The sequence below is a fragment of the Zosterops lateralis genome (genome assembly GCF_965231275.1).
Source record: "Zosterops lateralis genome assembly, chromosome: 1".
In the NCBI taxonomy this organism is placed as follows: Eukaryota; Metazoa; Chordata; class Aves; order Passeriformes; family Zosteropidae; genus Zosterops; species Zosterops lateralis.
This window is the reverse complement of record NC_139762.1, coordinates 16,510,836-16,520,306: the sequence shown is the minus strand read 5'-3', so window position 1 is coordinate 16,520,306 and position 9,471 is coordinate 16,510,836.

Genomic DNA, 9,471 nt, shown 5'->3' with positions numbered 1-9,471 from the left:
TCTGTTCTTCAGAAACCTGTTCAGCAGTCAAATTGGGTTTTGCTTGTTCAGTCAAAACTGGCTTTGGGAATGCAATTTTTTTAACACATTAAAACATTTTGCTGCACACCCCATTGCACATCATGCATGAAAATGGCATGTCTTTTTATGGGAGTCTACCAGCTCTCCCCTGATGTCTGTTCCTTCCAGGAAGCTTCTGGTTATTGAAGATGAAGAACAAAGATTTTTCTCTCTTTCCCTATATGAGTGCTCCAGTGGAGGACCCTGGGACTGCTTTTGTTTGGTATGTTTGGATGATGCATCTCCTTTAAATTAACTGTCAGCTTCTTCTCATACCTGTGGGAGAAATCTGAAATACCTTACAGCATTGCTCAAATATATGTTGTGACAAACATTACAGCCAAAACCATACTTTTTTTTTAGGTTCCACACCATACATATTCAAGGAAAAATATTCTCTCTTTGTCACATGTCTTGAGAGCTGAAAAGATTTTTGAAGCAGTTGGAGGCAGTGTTCCAAGATCAGAGATCAGATCATGTACCTTTTCTTTCCTTCCTGAAAGAAGGAAATAAATCCTGATGGCTGGACATAATATTGTCTGTTGTTATACTTTGTCTTGGGATGTTTATTAGCACAATGTGGACTTTTATGAAACTGTTCTCATCCCTCTATCAGTCCTAAGCATTTATAACAATTATTTTGTCTGGGGTTTTGTTGGTTATCTTATGAAAATGTCTCATATGGGAAGGATACCAAATGAGGTGATAATAAGTTTGAAATAACAATATGAGCAGTGATTTGAGGCTGCAACACAGTTCAGAAGGGAAGTGGGTGGTAACTGATCATTTTATTTCAGCCTCATCAAAAGAATTCAATTGAATCTATTTTTTTATTGTTGGTGAAGCTTATTTTAAAATAAAAAACAACCCAAAAACCAACCTAACAGGGAAGTTCTGTATACCTACCCAAAGGTGAGATTTCTCTTCTAGACAGTGTTTGTGGAAGTGTCTGTAGTTTAATGCCTTTCCACAATAGTCCCTAGCTGAGGATCTTGATTGTTCTTGATTATGAAGAAAGACAGAAAGAAGGAGAGGATCTTGGTTGCTGCTGCTGCACTCTTATGTGAAATGCATGCCAAGGCAGAGCAGAGCACCACATCCTGATACAGAGAAGCATCTGTATGTAAATGAACTCGAGTTTTCAAAGGGCTCCAGTGTTGAGTCCCAAATCTTTTCAGCAACTTTGAAAATTCACTAAAAAAATCAATTACAGGCTAGTTTATGCTGGGAAGAGGAAACGGAGCATGTCCTCTGCTGAAGCATCACGCTGTGATGAATGGCCAGTAGGTCTGGTGAGCCAGTTGTCGGTTCCAGTTTGGTCTTTGTTCCTGTAAATGAGCCAGTGTATATCTGGAAGAACGGGAAGTTGTCTGGAAACTTGATCCAACTGATCCAACAAATAGCTCAGTTGTTGCTGTGATAAAAGCATAGGATGACTATTTCAAATGCTTAAATAATGGTGATATTTTTTAATTACGTAAGTTATTATAGCCTTCTTTAACACTGCCATTACTGTTTGTTGCTGAAATAAGTAAAAGAAAAGAACATAGATTGTGTGCTACACTCCAGTCTTTCCATATAAATATTTCTAAAACCAGAATAAGAAGTAGCATAATAGGATAAAAACCATCTTTTGCTAAATCTTTATCACACACATTTTGACTGCCAGGCATAAAGATTATATAGATTATATTTAGATTTAGATGGTGTAATAATTGCCATTATATGAGGCTATTTTTATATGCATTTATTTAGTGCACTAATCTAAATAAAACTACTTTTAAGAAGTGCTAAGTTTGGTCTGATTCCTATAAAAATTAAGAGAAATGGAGTCCCCCTTGATTTTCTCCTTTGGTGGGAAAGGTGCTGCTGAGAAGGTGCTCAAAATCCTGACATTGTTAAAAACTGGATTTCTCAGTTGCTCATGATTTTTTTTTTTATTCCTCCCTCACAGTTCTGAGGCATTTTACACACATCTACATAAAAGATTTTTTTTTTTTCATAGTTAATCAGTGGAGGTAGAGTAGGGGAATTTTCCCATAATCAGTAAAAAATAAAAATAATAAATTCTGCTGCAGTCTAACACCAGGCAATTCTAGCATTAGCAGAGAGCAACTGTGCCTGTACCACTTCATCCTCGAGTGAAACCTGTCAGCAGCAAAATGCATGTGTTCTCTAGTGGCTCTGCACAGGCTAAGACAAGAAACCCTGGAAACTTTCCCCCGTGCCTCTGGAAAGAAACCTGTGCTGCACCTTCAGGAGCGGCTTCATGAGCTGCTCCGAGGCAGCAGCTTTGCACACCCCTTCAGCTGAGGTTTGCACACCCTTCAGCTGAGGTTTGCACACGCTTTAGCTGGGCTTGGCACCCTTTCAGCTGCGGCTGCCCCCGAGGGCGCTGCCCTGCCCATGTCCCCATCCCCGCGCTGCCCTCCCGTGTCCCCATCCCCGCCCTGCCCGTGTCCTCATCCCCGGCCTGCCCTGCCCTTGTCCCCATCCCCGCGCTGCCCTCCCGTGTCCCCATCCCCGGCCCGCCCTGCCCGTGTCCCCGTCCCCGCGCTGCCCTCCCGTGCGGGCAGAGGTGCCGGCACAGCCCTGGCCGAGGGGCCGGGAAAGTGTCCCGGGCACAGCCCCCGTTCCCCGCTCCTCCGACTCCGTCAGCAACGCAGGAAGCTCCGAACTTGGTTTTCCTCTGCTTTTTTAAGCTCCTGCAGCCTGCCGGCAGTAAATATCAGGCCAGTTTCTAATAACTCATGTTCCCGTTATGTTTAATCAGACAAAGACTGACGTGGGCTCCATTCCTCAGGCGGGCGCCCCCGGCGCGGCTGTGCCTTCCTCCTGCCCACACAGCCCCGGGACAGGAGCCGCTCACAGCGCCGGGCTCGGGACCTGCGCTCCTGGGAAATCCCCCCGTGTAAAGGAGTCCTTGTGCAATAGGCAACAGCGCGGACCTTGCAGCTTTCGCTCCTCCAGCTGACGGAGAGGTGACATGAATCATCCAACATGATTTTGGACCTGGGAGAAATTTTGCTTCAATGCTCTAACAAGCTGCAGCGTTAATTGGGGAAGTTTTAGGGTACATGCATGTCTCACAGAGATCTCAGCATCCTCGGGAATTCCCTGCGAAGCTGCATTCTCCAGATCATCTAAAGTCCCTAGGAATGGAGTGATGACTGCTCTGCTTTCTGTTGGCAGAGAAAATCACCTTCAACTTTCCAAAAAGGGAGAGAGGAAACCCTGATTGCTGTGACACTCCTGGGTTTTGCTCCAATTCTGAAACCTTGGGCAAAGTGCTCCATTTCTTCATGGAAATGGAAATTCCAGCTGAGGGAAGTTAATAAATCTGTTAACGTGGAAAGGGCCCAATTTCCCCCTTTGCCTATCTCATCTGCAAAGTCCATGGGAGTGTTTGTATGCTTCTCAACCCTGCCAGAGATACAATGCACAGCATGTTTTCTCTTGATATAACACTGGAGGGAGAAGACATTTTTCCACAGACAGCATGAAAACTGTGTTAATTCTGATTTCTCCCTTTTAAGGCATTTACACAGCTTGAAGAAATTTTGCTTGTATTTTATAACCAGAGAGCAAAGGCAGGCAGATGGTTGCTGTCATTGTGTGAGTGGCTCTGTACTGCACCAAGCCTGAGAGCAGGCATTGCTGATGGACTTTGGGTAAAACTAGCTTGCTATAGGCACCTGGATTACAAAACAGGTGCCAGTGAGTTAATTTTCTCATCATCCACTTCAATTCGAAACAGGAAAGTTTTTCCTGTCTTGGAAAATGGTTGCTTCTTGAGTGGTAAAGTCCACAAGAGAATCCTCTCTACCTTTCAGGGAGATCCTTTTTGATATGTGATTCTTGGGACAGTTTGACTGTGGCCTGTAAATATGAAGTTCAACATTTGTAAGCAATTAGCTTCATGTTGGAAAAACACAGGCCTTTTGCCCATCACCCATCTGAAACACCAGTACATTACAAGCTGGAGCCTCATTTTCCCCTGGGTGGAGATCTCTGGGATCCTTAGGGGTTTGCTCTCTCTGGGCTGTAGCTGCTCTGCCCCATGTGCATATACAGGTGCTGTGCCCTTGCAAGCAGCTGCTGCATCTGTACCCTGTGTGATGTGTGCCTGAGTGAGTGCCCACGCCAGGAAGTCAGCTCCCCCATCACCCTTTGTCACCCAGCTGGCAGTGTCACTGCAAGCCCCCACCATCCCTGCACACTCACCACTCATTTTCTGGGAGCCCAGCAGAGAGGTTGGGATACATCAGATGGTGAGGTGCATCCAGGGCTTCCTCTGCAGCTGGAGACAGAGCAACCCACTATGAGCCCTCTGCAGTTTCTCCTGGAACTCAGGTGCCCAGCCACAGCCCAGGGCACGTACTGCCTTGTGACCTCTTGTGCTTCTCTGACTTTTGATTCATGCTATTCATCATGTTAGAATTGCACAAGTCAGGGCCTGGGTTGTGTGCCATCCTCCCTTTTCTGGCCTGCTCACACCTATCTCTGAAACTTACTTTCCTCTCTTCCTTGTGCTGGGTAGGCTCTTCATTGAGATAAGTAATTCCTGCTCTCTGTATACTTTCTCTCTCACCTGCCAGCTTAGTCAGTGCTGGACAGCTGCACCATTTACACCTTTCTGGTGCTAAGTCCACATTCTGGATAAATGTTCTCTCTCCTCTGCACATTCAACAACTGTGAAAAGGGCAGATCCTGACAGTCAGGAGGCAGCAAAATACCCTCTCCTCTTTAGATTTTGAGTTCATCTCAGCATTAATAGAAAAAAAGTTCAATCTGTGTGGAGTTTAAACATAACCAGTCTTTGCTGATGGCAAATAGTCTGTTGGAAAGCTCTCCATCCCATAATGTGCAGGGACAACATGAACACGACCTTGCCGTAGCCTGTAATGCACTGAGAGAGACTCTGGGTGGTCTGCTCCCAGGAGTAGCAACTCAGTGGGTGGGGTGGTTCTGTAGATCATAATTTTGGATGACTTCAGTGCAGCACAGAAGACTAAACTTCACACTGCTGTTCCTTGTCAAAAACCATTTACTGCTTAGCTGAACCAGAGCCGAGCCTCCTTGTTGCTGCTCTGTGGAGTTCCACGTGGCACCACAGGGTGCAGGTTGTCCTGCTCTCAGGGTGCATGACCCTGCACCAGCAGAGGTGCAAGGGGCTGACAAAGCTGAGCACTTTTCCTCACCAGGCATGTGGTCCCAGCCATGCAATGATTGCGCTGATGGGCTCCACTTGAGGGTGTTTAGAAACATTCCACCACAAGTGCTTGGAAAAGCAAAGATCTCTCGCTCTGCCAGCAAAAGCATCTCCTAAAAGGAGAAGATAAATTACTTTTTCTATGTGGTAGGCTCACTTTCTAGAAAGACAAATGCCACCAATAGTGGTGGGAGGGATAAAGGAGGCAGCTTGTATAAGGAGGTGATTTCTTTCACCATGAAATCATGCATCTGTTCTGCCTGCCACAGACCTTGCAGCATCAGCCCTCCTTCCCTTGGCTCAGTTTTTTTTTCTCTCAGCATGAGGCTGCAAGCTGCTGTGCTAAAAATACATATTTTTAGCATGAAATAGCTGGTTCTGCAGGAGCACATATCAAAGATACCAAAGCACTACTTACAAGCTCTGAACCAACCTGCTTGGACTTCTCTCCTGAGGGTGGAACATGAGGCCATTGATTAGAATGGGCTTTGCTGACATCCCAGGTGAACTGGGAAATCTTTCCCATCCCTCCATGGATTTCTCTATGTTGTGGGTTTGCCTTAAGTGAATCTTTTTGGTAAGGAAACTGAATTTGAAAAAGAGTCTTCCCAAAAGGTTTATTCACAGTCCTGTAAGCATGAACCAGAATAATGTTACCATTTGTTCTGTGATATTTTCCTACAAATTTATTATTATTCCTGGGTAATTCTTTCAAGACCTGCTGGATACATCTAATAGCTGCGGTGTTTAATCCCTGTGAAGAGCTGTAGATTTTTCTATTTGGGCTGAGCTGACAAAGTCTGGTGTATCACATGCTTCTTACCAACAAAAAACTGTCATTCACTGAAAAAGTCATTCTATCAATCATTGAATGAAGAGATAAAAATTGTAACAATTTGAAGCCATATAACATTGGAATCACAGACTGATAAGGCTGGATAAGACCACTGGGAACCTCTGGAAATAATTTTGTCCAACTCCTGCTCAAAGCAAGTCAGCTAGGACCAATTGTCCAGGGCTGTGTCCAGTTGATGTTGAATGTCTCCAAGGATGGAGGCAATTTTTTCCATTTACCTCGCTGGGCAGCCTGCTGCAGTGCTTTACCACCCTCACAGCAGAGCATATTTTTCTTATTTTTAAATAGAATTTCTTGCGTTTCTGCTTCTGCTCATTGCCTCTTGTCCTGTCACTGGGCACCACTGAAAAGAACTTGACTCCATTTCCTATAAACCTTTCAGATACTTATATACAAGGATGAGATCCTCCCTGAGTCTTCTGCAGGCTGAACAGTCCCAGCTCTCTCAACTTCCCCCTCTATAAGAGATGGCTCCAGTCCTGTAATCAACTTTATAGTCCTTCATTGGACTCTCTCCAGTGTGTCCATGTCCCTCCTGTACTGGTGAACCCTGAACTGGACACAGCACTCCAGGCACGAGAGAGGACCTGCTGGCAAAGCTTTGTCTCAAGCAGCCCATGACATCATTGGTCTTCTTTGCCAAAGTTTCCCAGATCATATTACTGGCTCTCCTGAAAGAGGAGGAACATTTTCTTTCTTCCAGTCTTTAGGTATCTCTCCCGATTGCCAAAGTTACAGAGTGACCTCAAAATGACATTGGCTAGCCCCTCAGCACTCATGGGCACATCCCATGGGCCTGCATATGTCCAATTTGTTTAAGTGTTCCCTAACATGACCACTGAAAGTAAGTCTTTCTTGCTCTGATCTCAGGGTAATTATAGCATTGTACAGTAAGGATGCAATTTTCTCTTAATTCTCTGCAGTGCTCACAGTATGTTGAGGTTTTTTTCTCTGTTCAGTTCTACAGTATTCTCCAGAAAAAAAAAAAAATTACCTCAACAGCAGGTTTTCATGTAATTATAACCTCTAAATCTACCTTCCCTCCTTTTTCCTCCCACTCACTTTCAGCACCTTATTTCTAAATCCTCCTCCTCCCTCAGTACCTATGAGAGAACACGGGCAGTGCAGCATGTCCATGCACTCACATTTAATGCTTTGAGGGGCACAAGAATTGCATGCTTAAACCCTTTGTGTATGCTTGAAAATTTCAGCTTCATTTTGCAGAGGAGGAGAGCTCTGGTGAAGATTTTCCATTTACCTCATCCAAACCCCAGTGCTGACACCAAAAAATCCCCAGCATGTGGTACTGTTGCTGCATCTTCACAGTGAAAAGGTGAAAAAACTCTGTTTAAACATACAAATTTAACTTGCTAACCAGGGTGTGCTTTAGAATACTGCAGAATTTTCCTGAAAGATTAATGATGGTAAAATGTGCTAATGGCAGGCGAGAGCAGCACTGTATGCCCATGGAGGTGGTGCAAGCTGTGGAGCTGCTCCCTGGGGACCCTCTCCCAGCTGCCCCATGCCTGTGATAGCCCAGCATGGCATGGCAGCCCACCTGCCCAACCACTGTGAGCCTGGCCTGAGTTGACTGTGCTCTTGACAGGTCTTGGACAGGCTTGGGGAAGAGTTCCTGGTGGTTGCTGTCAAGCGTGCTGGTCCTCACGCTTCCAGAGAGCAGGCGTACTCTGAAATGACAGGGTTTTTTCCAAAGTGCTTGTCTGTCTTTTATGTTTGCCTCCTCAAGCAGAAGAACATTCTCTGCATTAATACAGCACTGCAGCCTTTTCAGAAATATTGGCCTGGCCTTTGCCTGTCCATCTGCGGGCTTGTGGAAAGGATGAGTCTTGCTTCATTTCTTTCTGTATGTGCCCACATCACCCCAGCAACCTGCCTCGGCCCCAGCCTGCTCCCCACCTTCCTGTCTGGTCTAGATGCTAAAATCTGCCTCTTTTGCCCCACGCTGACAGTTTTTTCCTTCTTAGTTCTTTCAGTGAGACAGGATCCTTCTGTAGTATCTGCCATGGTGTGACAGTTGGATTTTGGACACTGCTAGCTGAGAAGATCTTCTATCCAAGAAAACATTACCCATGCTGTAGGAAAGGAAAAAAAAAAAAAAAATAAAATGCAGCAACTTACACTCCCACTCTGGGAGACCTGTTTACAGTGAGCCTGGAGAGGCAGGCTTCATCTCCAGCTAGTTCCTGCACACCCAGATCGTGTTTGCTGGCCCAGAGCAGGTTGCATTTGGCATAAACCACATGTCTAAAGCCAAGTGCAAAATGGGCACACTGAACCCCTAAACAGACGGAACTGATGGTCACCAACTCCAAGCCCATGCCCCTGCCAATTTGGGATTCTTCTGAAAAGATTTCAATTCCACATTCTAGAACATGAACTTGGAGGGAGGGAAATCCTGCTCACAGGCTTGGTTAGAAAATGAGATGCATCCGATAAAGCACTTTCATTTTATGCATGTAACAGAAAATTAGTTACCTGGTGTCCTCGATTAATCTGCATATGGCCAGAAAGTGATTTCTACAGAACCCAGCGGGATAATCCCATTGCCAAGGCACACCCTGCAAAAGACCTGTTAAATGAGTCACCAGAAACTGTTGTGGAGGACACTGATGGGATAGAAACGAAATTAACTATTTAACTGCCTGGTCCTGGAGGAGCCTCACCATGCTGAGCCAGGCTGTCCTGTGGCACTGCTTCCAGAGGAACAGACTGGATGCACACAGCCTCTGTTCTGCCTCTGACGTGACAAAGGAGAAGCACTGCAGCAATTGCTTGTGCTCTGAGGTTGATCACATCTGACTTTCTGCAACCACACTCAATGGAAAGAGACGATTAGAGAAAATTCTGGTGCTCTTTGTGTCTCTCCAGTGCTGGGATATTGATGAGCAGTGACAGTTGCACGACTGCTGTCCTTTTCCATGGTGGATATGGGAGATGGAAGGGTAGAGGCATGGCAGTGTGTGCTGCTTCTTGCAATCCTGTTCTGGGAGGCTTTTGCCCCTGAAGACCCTCACTGCCACACAGGAGGAATAAGAATTGCATTGAAATTGCCTGGACCAGCAGAATATTTATGTGGATCCATAGACATATATATCAGTATATTTATCTGTATTTCTCCAAGTAGATGTGAAGATTGGTCATTTGCTTTGGGGAAGGGAGGGAGGGTCAGAGTGGATACCTTACCTAACTGCACCAGGAACCAGGTCATACTGGGTTTACTCCATGAAAAAAATCTCACTTCAGATCTGTGTCACACTCTAAATGTCACCAGAGACAAAGTGCCCCCAGTAACTCACCCTGGTTCTGCCCTCCCTGCCCTCCT